The following is a 13,853-nucleotide window of genomic DNA, read 5'->3' on the forward strand; positions in this document are numbered from 1 at the left end:
CCCTTCTTAAGGTCTTTCTGAAAATAAAAATCAGTGCAGGTGGGCAGCTTGGAAGACTTAAAAGTCACAGCATTCATCATTAGGTGCATTTTAGAAAGAAATGAGATTTCAGGGAAGTCTCCCTCTGCATCCCACCAAGGAAGTGTAATAGACTTTCTTTTATGCTGGCCTCAGGAGAAAATACTTTGCTAATGAAAAGTCAAGTTTGGTGTATTTTATGTTGCCTTAAGGACATACCCAGCACTGTTAAGACTGTGCTGGTCCCCATCTGAAGGGTTGCCATATCATTAGTCTGGATTTATATGCACCATACAGAAATGCTGACTTGGTCTTCAGAGGCATTCCTTCATAGAAGCATTCCTTCATAGAAGCATTTCATTCCTCTTCACTTCTGCAGGCAGTTCCATCAATTTAATACTTCCCTCAGCTCGTGTGTGAAATGAGGCTGCAGCAAGAAAAGTGTGGCCAGGAGGGCTGGGGAGGTTCTGCTCCCCCTCTGCTCTGCCCTGCTCAGACCACACCTGCAATACTCTGTCTGGTTTTGGCTCCCCAGTTCAAGAGAGACAGAGACCTGCTGGAGAGAGTCTAACAGAGAGCTGTGAGGATCACAGAATCACAGAAATACTCAGGTTGGAAAAGAGCCTCAGGATCACCAAGTCCAACTCAGAACCCTACTTTGCAAGGCTCACCCCTAAACCATAGCCCCAAGCACCACATCCAAACCACCTGCAAACACAGCCAGGCTTGGGGACTCCACCACCTCCCTGGGCAGCACATTCCAATCCCTGACCACTCTTGCTGGGAATTTTTTGTTTTCCTGATTCCAGAATGACTGTTGGTCTGGAACATCTCTCCTGTGAAGAAAGACCGAGAGCCCTGGGGATGTTTAGTCTGGAGAAGAGAAGACTGAGGGAGGATCTTGTTAATGTCTATAAGTATCTGAGGGGTGGGGGACAAGTGGAGGGAGCCAGTGAGGGAGCAAGTGGGTGGTGCTCAGTGATAGGACAAGGAAGAATAGGTACAAGCCGAAGCACAGAAGGTTCCACTTCAACACAAGGAGAAACTTCTTTATGGTGAGGGTGATGGAGCACTGGAGCAGGCTGCCCAGGTTGTGGTGTCTCCTTCTCTGGAGAGTTTCAATACCCACTTAGGTGTGTTCCTATGCAACCTGCCCTAGGTGATCCTGTTTTGGAGAGGGGTTGGACTTGATGACCTTGTTTAGCCTCTTTGTTGGTGCCATGGAAAGTGGCACTGAGTACACCCTCAGCACCAAGCTGTGTGGTACAGCAGGCAGGCTGGAGGGAAGGGGTATCATCCAGAGGGACCTGGACAGGCTGCAGAGCTGGGCCCATGACAACATCAGGAGGTTCAACAAGACCAAATGCAAGGTCCTGCATCTGGGTCAGGGCAATCCCAAGCACCAAAATAGGCTGGGCAGGGACTGGCTTGAGAGCAGCCCTGAAGAAAGGGACTTGGGGGTGCTGGGGGAGAAGCTCAGCAGGAGCCAGCAGTGAGCACTTGCAGCCCAGAGAGCCAAGCAGAGCCTGGGCTGCATCAGGAGAAGTGTGGCCAGCAGGGCCAGGGAGGGGATTCTCCCCCTCTGCTCCACTCTGCTGAGAACACACCTGGAGTACTGCGTCCAGTTCTGGAGCCTCTGTTCCAGGAAACATCTGGAGGTGCTGGAAGGTGTCCAGAGAAGGGCCACCAGGATGAGCAGAGGGCTGGAGCTGCTCTGCTGTGAGGACAGGCTGAGAGAGTTGGGGTTGTTCACTCTGGAGAAGAGAAGGCTCTGAGGAGACTTTCTTGTGGTCTTCCAATATATGAAGGGGGTACAAGAAAGCTGGGGAGAGACTTTTTAAGGTGTCAGGGAGTGATAGGACCAGGGACAATGGAACAAAACTAGAAATGAGTAGATTCAGATTGGATGTTAGGAAGAAATTCTTCCCCATGAGGGTGGTGAGAGACTGGCAGAGGTTGCCCAGGGAGGTGGTGGAAGCCTCATCCCTGGAGGTTTTTGCAGCCAGGCTGGAGGTGGCTGTGAGCAACCTGCTGTGGTGTGAGGTGTCCCTGCCCATGGCAGGGGGGTTGGCACTGGCTGAGCCTTGAGCTCCCTTCCAACCTTGACAGTTCTATGATTCTATAATCTCCAGTGATCCTTTCCAACCTTGAATACTCTGTAATTCTGTGAAACAGTGAGAGAAAGAGTAAGAAAAATGATGCCTGGACAGCAAAAAGCTTCTTGTGTTCTGATGTTAACATAGGCAAAATGCCTTTTATCATATTTTATCTCTAACATAACCTTTCTGTTTAGCACTTTCTGAGGATTTACAACTTGCAGCTTTATTCTTTCCTAGAATGTTCTGCTTGATTAACCCTACTGGGAAAAGTCTTCAGCTATTCCAAAGGCTGGAACTGGCTGATCCTTGAGATTCCCTTCCAACCCTGACAATTCCATGATTCTATGTACCTGCCTTTCCTTTAACATTTTTGGGAACTTTGTATGCATAAGCACTGCATGAGTGGACCCTTAAAGCATGCTGAGGAGGAGGCTGTATAATCATTTAAAATTCAACCACAGCCTCATCTTGGCCATCAGTCAAATGTAGGCATCTTGGGAGGCTTCCAGTTTCACAAAGTAACCCCTGTGAAAGTCCTTTAAAGCAACTCTGTCTCAGAAAAGATCCAAACAAGTGACAATTTGATCCATAAATCATCAGAAAAAGCAATGAATTGCAAGCTTAATATTATATTTAACAATAGTCTCTGATCTATAAAACCATATTAGGGGTGAGTTCAGATATAAAAAAAATAATAAAAACATACAGTTGTGTCTCAGGATGTGGCCCTTTGACGCATCTCTTTTAGCACCTGGATAGAAAAAGTGAATAAATAAGATTATTTTCAAACAAAATAATAACCCCCCATAAATATTAATCTATTTTATTGAATAATGAAAAACAACTTTTGATTGTGCCTCAGAATTCTCTCCAAATCCCTCTCAAAGTTCAGGTGCACTTTAAATGGTGAGCAATTTCATAGAGTCATAGAATAACAGAGGCATAGAGTCATAGAAGCATAGAGTCATAGAATCATAGAGTCATAGAATCATAGAATCATAGAGACAGAATCATAGAGTCATAGAGTCATAGAATCATAGAGTTATAAAGTCATAGAATTATAGAGACATAGAATCATAGAGATGTAGAATCATACAGATATAGAATCAGAGTCATAGAGTCATAGAATCAGAGTCATAGAATCATAGAGTCATAGAGTCAGAATCATACTCATAGAATCATAGAGACAGAATCACAGAGATATAGAATCATGGAGTCATAGAGTCATAAATTCATAGTCAGTCATAGAGTCATAGAATCACAGAATCATAAAATCATAGAATCATAGAGTTATAAATCATAGAGTCAGAGTCATAGAATCCTGGAGTCATAGAGTCAGAATCATAGAGTCATAGAGTCATAGAATCATGGAGTCATAGAGTCATAGAGTCATAGAATCATAGAGTCATAAAATCATAGAGTCATAGAGTCACAGAGACATAGAATCATAGAGTCATAGAATCATAGAGTCATAGAATCATAGAGTCATAGAGTCATAGAGTCATAGAATCATAGAGTCATAGAGTCATAGAATCATAGAATCATAGAGTCATAGAATCATAGAGTCATAGAGTCATAGAATCATAGAGTCATAGAATCATAGAATCATAGAGTCATAGAGACATAGAATCATAGAGTCATAGAGACATAGAATCATAGAGTCATAGAATCATAGAATCATAGAATCATAGAGTCATAGAATCATAGAGTCATAGAGTCAGAATCATAGAGTCATAGAGTCATAGAATCATAGAGTTATAGAGACATAGAATCATAGAGTCATAGAATCATAGAGTCATAGAATCATAGAATCATAGAGTCATAGAGTCATAGAATCATAGAGTCATAGAGTCATAGAATCATAGAGTCATAGAATCATAGAATCATAGAGTCATAGAATCATAGAGTCATAGAGACATAGAGACATAGAATCATAGAGTCATAGAGACATAGAATCATAGAGTCATAGAGACATAGAATCATAGAGTCATAGAGTCATAGAATCATAGAGTCATAGAATCATAGAGTCATAGAGTCATAGAATCATAGAGTCATAGAGTCATAGAATCATAGAATCATAGAGTCATAGAGTCATAGAATCATAGAGTCATAGAGTCATAGAGTCATAGAATCATAGAGTCATAGAGTCATAGAATCATAGAATCATAGAGTCATAGAGACATAGAGTCATAGAGTCATAGAGACATAGAATCATAGAGTCATAGAGTCATAGAATCATAGAGTCATAGAGTTATAGAGTCATAGAGTCATAGAGACATAGAATCATAGAATCATAGAGTCATAGAGACATAGAATCATAGAGTCATAGAGACATAGAATCATAGAGTTATAGAGTCATAGAGTCATAGAATCATAGTCATAGAATCATAGAGTCATAGAGTCATAGAATGGGGTGGGCTAGAGAGGACCTCCAAAGGTCATCCATTCCCACCCCCTCTGCAGTCAGCAGGGACATCCTCAACTAGAGCAGGTCAGAGCCCTGGGAATTTCACATTGAATCAGGTCAGAGTCCTGTTGAGCCTCCCCTTGAATATCTCCAGGGATGGGGCCTCAATCACCTCCATGGACAACCTGTTCCAGTGATCCACTACTCTTGGGGTGAAGAACTTGTTCCTAACATCCAAGGGATGATGAAGGGACTTGGAACATCTGTCTGATGAGGAAAGACAGAGAGATCTGAGGCTGTTTAATCTGGAGAAGAGATCACTGAGGGAGGATCTGATGACTGTTTGCAAAGCCCTTCAGTGTGGCTGTCAAGAAGTAGCTGCCAGGCTCTTTTCCCTGGTGCCCAGTGATAGGCTGAGGAACAATGAACACAAAGTGAAACACAGGAAGGTCTGCCTCAACACAGGGACAGAACTTCCTTCTTTTGAGCATGCCAGAGGACTGTACCACACTGCCCAGAGAAGTTGTGGAATTTCCTTCTCAGGAGACTTATAAAACCCAGCTGGACATTGTGTTCCTATGTGGCCTGCGCTAGGACATCCAGCATTGGCACAGGGGTTGAACTAGATCACAGAATCATAGAATCACAGAAACACTCAGGTTGGAAAAGAGCCTCAGGATTACCGAGTCCAACCCACAACCCTGCTCTACAAGCTTCACCCCTAAACCACAGCCCCAAGCACCACAGCCAAACCACCTGCAAACACAGCCAGGCTTGGGGACTCCACCACCTCCCTGCCCAGCACATTCCAATCCCTCACCACTCTTGTTGGGAATTTTTTTTTCCTACTGTCCAGTCTAAACCTACCCAGTTGTAGCTTGAAGCCATTCCCTCTTGTTCTGTCACTACTGAGCTGTGAGAAGAGACCAGCACCAACCTCTCCACAACCTCCTTTCAGGTAGTTGTACAGAGCAATGAGGTCTCCCCTCAGCCTCCTCTTTTCCATCTCAAGGTTCCTTCCAACCACTACCATTCTGCGATTCTCTGACTTGCTCCTTTCTGTTCCTTAGTAGGGATGGGAATTCCAGACTTTTTTTTCCCCCAGGCTGATGCTCTAAAAGAGCAGATTATGAAGCAGCTGTAAAGATGATAGGATCCCATCCCATTTCCTTCACTTCTAGGCAGAAAGTATTGAAGTCTCCTTGTGGCTAAACCATGCAGGTGTGTGTTTTGGCTTAGCTTGGACAGTCTTAGGCCAGCCATGGGTTGCAGGTCCTTAACAGCTTCTGGCTAACCAAGCTGGGTGTATCCCATCCCATAAACATTATAAAGGAGGAAGCTTGGGAAGGAGCTCTTTCTGCTCTTGCTTCTATCCCTGGAGGACCTCACTTAGCATTCTCATGCTGGAGGCTGCTGCCATTCCATGCGAGTGCTGTACATTAACTGAGCCAAGTTTAACTTTGCATGCTTTATGTTGGCATTTATGTTGGCTTATTAAATCCATTTTCAATTCAGCCCTCAGGTCTCCTTTCTTTTTTTTTTTTTTTTTTTTTTCCCATCCCTCCTTCTGGGCTGGGGAAAGGTCATGGGGTGGTAGAACAGCTGCTAGAGTTTAGTCCTGATTCTGTGAGTAAAAGAGTGAAGCAGACTCCAAACTTTAAATCAGAGCAGTTTTAAATAGTTCCTAGTCAAGCAGTCTCTTTCCTGCTCATATGCTTTCGTGTTGCTCATGAGGTTGTGTGATTTTTCTGGTTCACCCAGTCCCTGGTAATCATGAATAATGCAAAGTGACACTCCAGTTTTAACATCTGCTGAAATTAAAAACCTGAGAGTCATCCAGGAGCAATATTGGAGCAAAATCTAGGGGCAGGGGGGAGTTATGGAGGATCTTCTTGCCTATGCTTATAAACTGTGGGTGAACTGTATTATTGCTGATTCTTTTAAAGCATCTCATAGAATCACAGAATTGTCAGGGTTGGAAGGGACCTCAGGAGTCATCCAGTTCTAACCTCACACTAGATCAGGTTGCCCAGAGCCACATCCAGCCTGGCTGCAAAAACCTCCAGGGATGAGGCTTCCACCACCTCCCTGGGCAACCTCTGCCAGTCTCTTACCACCCTCATGGGGAATCTAATCTGATTCTACTAATTTCTAGTTCTGCTCCATGCTCCATAGGTGTCCTATCACTCCCTGACACCCTAAAAAGTCCCTCCCCAGCTTTTCTGTGGGCCCCCTTCAGATACTGGAAGGCCACAAGAAGGTCTCCTTGGAGCCTTCATCTCTGATGAGAGTGACTCTGATCTTCCAAATCATCTGTTCCAGTGCCTTGTCTCTAACTAACCTCAGTCTTCCTTGGTGAAATTGAAGATGATTTCTTTTCCCTATCTACAATGGAATCACAGAATGTCAGGGGCTGGAAGGGACCTTGAGAGATCCTCTAGTCCAACCCTCCTGCCAGAGCAGGATCACCTAGAGCAGGTCACACAGAAACCCATCCAGGCAGGTCTTGAATATCTCCAGAGAGGGAGACTCCACATCCCCCCTGGGCAACCTGGTCCAGAACAGAGTATTTCTGATGGCTATTTATAGGAATGGGACAGATGCTATTTTTGTATCATTTTTGTCTGCATCTTATGCTCCTTTCAAGACAGGGATTCTCTCAGATGCTTCTCTGGAAACAGAAGAGATGTCGTTTCTTCCCAGGAAGCAGCAGAATCTGGCAGAGAGATCTGGGCTCCTGAAAAAAAAAAAAACAAAAAAAAAAAAAAAAAAAAAAAAAACAACACAAAAAAAAAAAAAAAACAACAACTTCATGCTGTGTCAAGAAAAAGAAGGGAGTGAGAAAGTTGCTTGAAAGATGTAGAAGTTTGCAGGTGCAGGAGAATCTGAGCTGTTGAGAAGAAACTGGAAGGAGACAGGGAATTTTCAGAGGTGTTGAAGAGGTAGCACAGAAACTGGGCATGATATGCTGTGGCTTAGTCACTGAGCAGGATGGAAATAAGACAGCAGAGAGTTGGGAGTGATAAAAGCTGCACATAAATCCTTTATTTTTCTCCTCTGCCTGTATGTTAAAAGCTAGGACGTCCAGTTAAGAGCTTAATAACATGAGTTTAACTGCCTTAGGACCCTGCCTGAGGAACTGCTTCCATTTCCATCAGATTTGCTGGTGGTTTGTATTTATCACCATAAAAGAACATCGTTCTTGAAGTGCAGAGAAATAAACTGCCTACTCCACTCCAGCTGAGGCTTTTTTTGGTGTGCAGAATGGAGGAGGATGTGTAAACATCCCAACATTATCATCAGGAGCCCATGAGTCTGTCTGTTTATGAATTTGTGAGTCGTCTTTTATTGTTGAAGAACACCATCAGCACGACTACAGAGTGTCACCTGCCAATAAAATCCTTTCTGGGATCTGCCTGAATCCTTTCTTGGAGAATGATCTTGTTCTAGGTGCTTTAGATTGTAAAACAGCTACTTGGTGGAGTATTTCATACTGCTGCCATTTAACCTAGGTCTATACTTCACTGAATAGTTTGGGTTGGAAGGGACCTTCAAGACCATCTAGTTACAACCCCCCCCTGCCATGGGCAAGGACACCTCCCACTAGAGCAGGCTGCTTGAAGCTTCACCCAACCTGGCCTTGAACACCTCCAGGGAGGGGACATCCACAGCTTCCCTGGACAACTAGTTCCAGTGCCTCACCACCCTCCCAGTGAAACATTTCTGTTCATTCCAGTACCCAGGCGAATAATAACCCTCAAATACCTTCAGCATTTACATTTCTTTCTTTCCCATACTGAGATCCTTGGCTTTATGCTCATTAACTCCACAGATGTAAGGAATTCACCAAACAAATAAAATAGCTCTTAACTAATGCATGTGCCTCACATTTAGCTTTCATCTGCTTAACTAAATCCTATACAGGTTAATTCCTGGTTTTCAAACTTCTGTTACAGTACATTAGAGGTTGGAAGAGACTTCAAGAGATCATCAGGTCCAACCCTCTTCCAGAGCAGCATCACTCAGGGTAGTCTGCACAGGAAGGCATCCAGGTGGGGTTGGAAAGGCTCCAGAGAAGGAGACTCCACAACCCCCCCTGGGCAGCCTGCTCCAGGGCTCTGTCACCCTCACTCTAAAGAAGTTTCTCCTCACGGTGAGGTGAAATCTTCTATTTTCAAGTTTGCACCTGTTGTTCTTTACTCTTATCACTGTGCACCACCCAAAAGAGCCTGGCCCCCTCCCCTTGACACCAACCCCTCACATATTGATAGACATTGATCAGATCCCTCTCAGTCTTCTCTTCTCCAGACTAAACAGCCCCAGGGCTCTCAGTCTCTCTTCACAGGGGAGATGCTCAAGTCCCCAAATCATCCTCCTGGCTCTCCCTTGGATTCTCTCCAGCAGGTCTCTATACACAATACAGCAGTGTAGGCTCCAGATGAAGCCTGTCTAGCACTTCTTCATCCTTACTTCCCACTTCACATGAGCCATCTCTTCATGCTCTCCTACTCAAAGGCCAATGACCTCACTAGAAGTATAGATGGAGGTTTTTGCAGCCAGGCTGGATGTGGCTGTGAGCAACCTGCTCCAGTGTGAGGTGTCCCTGCCCATGGTAGGGGGGTTGGAACTGGAATATCCTTGAGGTCCCTTCCAACCCTGACAATTCTCTGTTTTGATTTGTTCTTGACAAACCTACCACATTCATTTAAGTTACCTAAGTGTTCTGCAACTCATCTTTCCAAGTCAATTTTGAGACCTTCCTCTTTTGTTGCTGTTATTACTCAGCCTAGGTCCTTCTTCAAGGATGTTTTTACTGCAGATTGATTTAAAAAAACCCATTAAAATCTTCAGCTTTCTTTGTGTCATCTCTTCATAGCTTTCCTTCTTGATTAGTGGTAGAAAAAAGCTTTCTTTGGTCTTCCTCTTCTACTTAGAAACTGACTTCTTGTCATTCTTAAGCTTTTTGCTAATTACTTCTCATTTGTGTCTTGACCATTCAGTGGTGATTTTTATTCTATCTAGTCTTTTGTTCTCAGCAATCTCTCCTAAATTTTAGTTTGTGAATGCTTCCTTTTTATATTTGAGGCCAATGAAGATGGTTTCTTACTAAATTGTCTCTATTTTCCTGATTTTTGTACTTCTGCTCTCAGCATTATTTTCACAGAATCACAGAAACATTCAGCTTGGAAAAGACCCTCAGGGTCACCAAGTCCAACCCAGAACCCTACTCTGCAAGGCTCACCCCTAAACCACAGCCCCAAGCACCACATCCAAACCACCTAAAAACACAGCCAGGTTTGGGGACTCCACCACCTCCCTGCCCAGCACATTCCAATCCCACTCTTGCTAGGAAAAAATTCTGCCTATTGTCAAGTCTGAACCTATGCAGTCACAGTTTGAGTCCATTGCCTCTTGTTCTGTCACTACTGAGCTGTGAGAAGAGACCAGCACCAAGCTCTCCACAACCTCCTTGCAGGGAGCTGGAGACAGCCAGGAGGTCTCCCTCAGCCTCCTCTGCTTCACACTAACCATCCCCAGCTCCTTCAGTCTCTCTCCATCCCTTTTCTTCTCCAGGCCCTTGCCATCTTCCTTGCCCTCCTCTTCCCTGGCTCCAGCACCTCCATATCTCTCTGGCATTGAGATGCCCAAAGCTGGACACAGCACTGCAGGTGTGGCCTGAGCAGAGCTGAGTGCCAGGGGACAATCCCTTCCCTGCTCCTGCTGGACACAGCATTGCTGATCCCAGCCAGGATGCCTTTGGCTTTCTTGGCCCCCTGGGCACACTGCTGGCTCCTCTTCAGCTGCTTGGCCATCAGCACCCCCAGCTCCCTTTCTGTTGGGCAGTTTCCTTCAAGGAGGACAGTTGGGTTCTTGAGGCTTTAAAGAGCATTAAGTATGTGGAAGAATTGAGATGCTTGTCAGAGGACCAGAACTACTGTTTCTTAAAAGCTCCTTTAAAGGAGATATGATGACCCTGAGTATCTACTACTTTGATTTTCTGGTCCTGCTCCCTTCACACCAAATTACTTGCTGCCGGGAATAGCCCTAAAAAAACACCCTCTGGGGGCAGGTGGAGGTTCTCAAGGGGTACAGAGTGGTGGTGGAATGGGAGAATTGGTGTTGTCTGCTGCCAAAACTACACTTTCATTTCTCCTCTTAGCTATATCTATAATTTGGTATTTCTGTCATTTTTCACTGTTCTGAAGGTGCAAGTACCTGCATGAGCCAATACTATGCTGGGATGGATCAAGAAAGCTGTGTCCAGCAGGGCTAGGGAAGTTCTTCTACCTCTCTGCTCTGCCCTGCTGAGACCACAGCTGCAATCCTGTGTCCAGTTTGGGGCTGCCCAGTTCAAGAGAGACAGAGACCTGCTGGAGAGAGTCCAAGGGAGAGCCAGGAGGAGGATTTGGGGACTTGAGCATCATCCCTGTGAAGAGAGACTGAGAGCCCTGGGGCTGTTTAGTCTGGAGAAGAGAAGGCTGAGAGGGATCTGATCAATGTCTATCAATATGTGAGGGGTGGGTGTCAAGGGGAGGGGGCCAGGCTCTTTTGGGTGGTTCACAGTGATAAGCCAAGGAACAATGGGTTCAAACTTGAACATAGAAGATTTCAGCTCAACATGAGGAGAAATTCTTTAGAGTGAGGGTGACAGAGCCCTGGAGCAGGCTGCCCAGGGGGGTTGTGGAGTCTCCTTCTCTGGAGCCTTTCCAACCCCACCTGGATGCATTCCTGTGCAGACTACCCTAAGTGATGCTGCTCTGGCAGGGGGGTTGGACCTGATGATCTCTTGAGGTCCCTTCCAACCTCTGATATACTGTGAGACTGTGAGACTGTGATCTCTTGAGGTCCCTTCTAGCCTCTGACATACTATGATACTGTGATACATTTTCTTTTCACAGGGCTGCAGCCAAGGCTTGAAGGAAACTCCCTTCCTCCTTGTTTTGTGATGTGGTGGACTATCCAAAGTGCCACATCTGATTCATTTTAGCTTTTGTGTCAATCAGAATCAAAGAACTCCTCTTCACTTCATCACAGAGCATAGCTCCACACCAGCCTTGCAATTTTTTTTTGGTGGTATTTGTTGTTTTTATTTTTTGTTAGTTGTGAATAGAAAAATAAATGAAGAACTGATTGATTCAAGTAATACATTGCTCTGCCTTGAAACATGAAAGTAGCACTGAATATATTCATATTAGTGAAGAAGAATGATTTAAGAGAACCTCAGGAGCTCTCTAGAAGAGAAGATCTCATCTGAAGCTCATTTTTCTTTCCATTCTGCCTATTGGTGTTTAATTAACAGGGGATAAGTGACAGTTAAAAATGAAAGCTGCTGATGTTTTAACGGCACTAGGATAAATACACAGCATCCCTAAACTAAAGTTTTAAACTGCTATAAGTGCTGAGGAGAGAATATTTCCAAAGAACTGAGAACTGGCATATATCAGTGTCAAAAGGGAAACAAATACTGTAGTGTATCTCCATTGGTTCATTTATAATGAATGTAGTTTGGGGAGGAAAAAGAAAAAAAAAGAAAAATAATAAACTTCTGATTATTTGCCACTGAAGTTTGAAAAAGAAGCTTCTTTATTTGCCACTGAAAGCTGTTGTTCCTCACTGGAGTTTTAATGACTTATTGAGGAATGATTCCAAGCACTGGATGGGATACATAAATATTTTCATGTATCTTAATGCTTAAAGTTTCATCAGTCTGCAGGGAAAAGGAAAAAAAAATCAAAACCATAAGCATACCTAACAAAATGTTTTCCTCATTTAGATACACTGAAATCCTTCAGTGCCATCAACAAGAATCATCCAGTTGGGATTTTCTAATCAGTAAGCAGTTCTAACATGTCACAGAATATATTGTCAAAGTTGGAAGGGACCTCAAGGCTCAGCCAGTTCCAACCCCCTGCCATGGGCAGGGACACCTCACACCACAGCAGGTTGCTCACAGCCACCTCCAGCCTGGCTGCAAAAACCTCCAGGGATGAGGCTTCCACCTGGGCAACCTCTGCCAGTCTCTCACCACCCTCATGGGGAAGAACTTCCTAATGTCCAATCTGAATCTACCCACTTCTACTTTTGTTCCATTCCTCCTGCTCCTATCCCTACCTGACACCCTAAAAAGTCCCTCTCCAGCTTTCTTGTAGCTCTCTTCAGATCCTGCAAGCCTGGCTGCAAAAACCTCCAGGGATGAGGCTTCCACCACCTCCCTGGGCATCCTCTGCCAGTCTCTCACCAACCTTATGGGGAAGAATTTCTTCCTAACATCCAATCTGAATCTCCCCACTTCTAGTTTTGCTCTATGCCCCTTGCTCCTATCACTACCTGACACGCTAACTACTTCCTAACCTCTAATCTAAATCTCTTCTCCTCTAGCCTGGACCCATACTGCTACTTCTGCTCTACAAGAGTAAAACTTTACATTTAGTTGATGCAAAGTGGACTATGTTTTATTTTGTATTAAAAAGAAACTTTTTTACCTTCCCTGCCCAGCCATTGTGAGTTTTGACTTCTTTCTTTCATCTACAGATTACTGCAGATTTATTTCTCTTTCCTTGCTGATTTTGCAGTTCTAAAAATGGTGTTAAGTGGTGCCAAATATCTATTATATGACATGGTAAGAGATATAAATAGCTAGCAGGTGATAAACAACCTTAGCAAATACCTTTCTAGTAAATCCTGTTCCTCTGAAAGCACTTTGCCATCACACTCAGCTTCTCCCTCACAAATCATATCCTCTTAAAAAAAAACAACAACAAAAAAAAAAAAAAACAACCCACACACATTTGCTCAGAAGGTGCAAGTCTGGACTGGAAAAAAAGAAAAACTCTGTGCTTAGGATGGAGGTCCTTACATCCCATATTCTCTGCCAGAAAAACTTAAATACACTTCAACCAGCAACCCCAAGCTGCCCAAAGAAGTGGTGAAATCATCTCTGGAGGGTATTTAAGAGATTCATGGATGTGGTGCTCAGAGAGATGGTTCAGTGGTAGAAGCTTAGTAGTAGTGGTGATTGTGAGCTCTAGGCAAGCAGCTGGACTTGATCTCAAAGGTATCATAGAGTGGTCTGGGTTGGAAGGGACTTCCTAAAGGTCATCCTGCAGGGAACAGGATCATCCTCAACTAGATCAGGTTGCTCAGAGCCCTGTCAAGCCTCACCTTGAATATCTCCAAGGATTGGACCTCAGCTACCTCTATGGGAAACCTGTTCCAGTACTTCTTGTACAGAATTCCAGCTGAGATGAAAGGATTCTGTTTCCCCTCATTCTCAGTATCTATATACCTGAAAAGTGGCTGTCAAGAGGATGAAGACAGTCTCTTGTCTG

This window comes from Indicator indicator, chromosome 6, assembly GCF_027791375.1.
Source record: "Indicator indicator isolate 239-I01 chromosome 6, UM_Iind_1.1, whole genome shotgun sequence".
NCBI lineage: Eukaryota > Metazoa > Chordata > Aves > Piciformes > Indicatoridae > Indicator > Indicator indicator.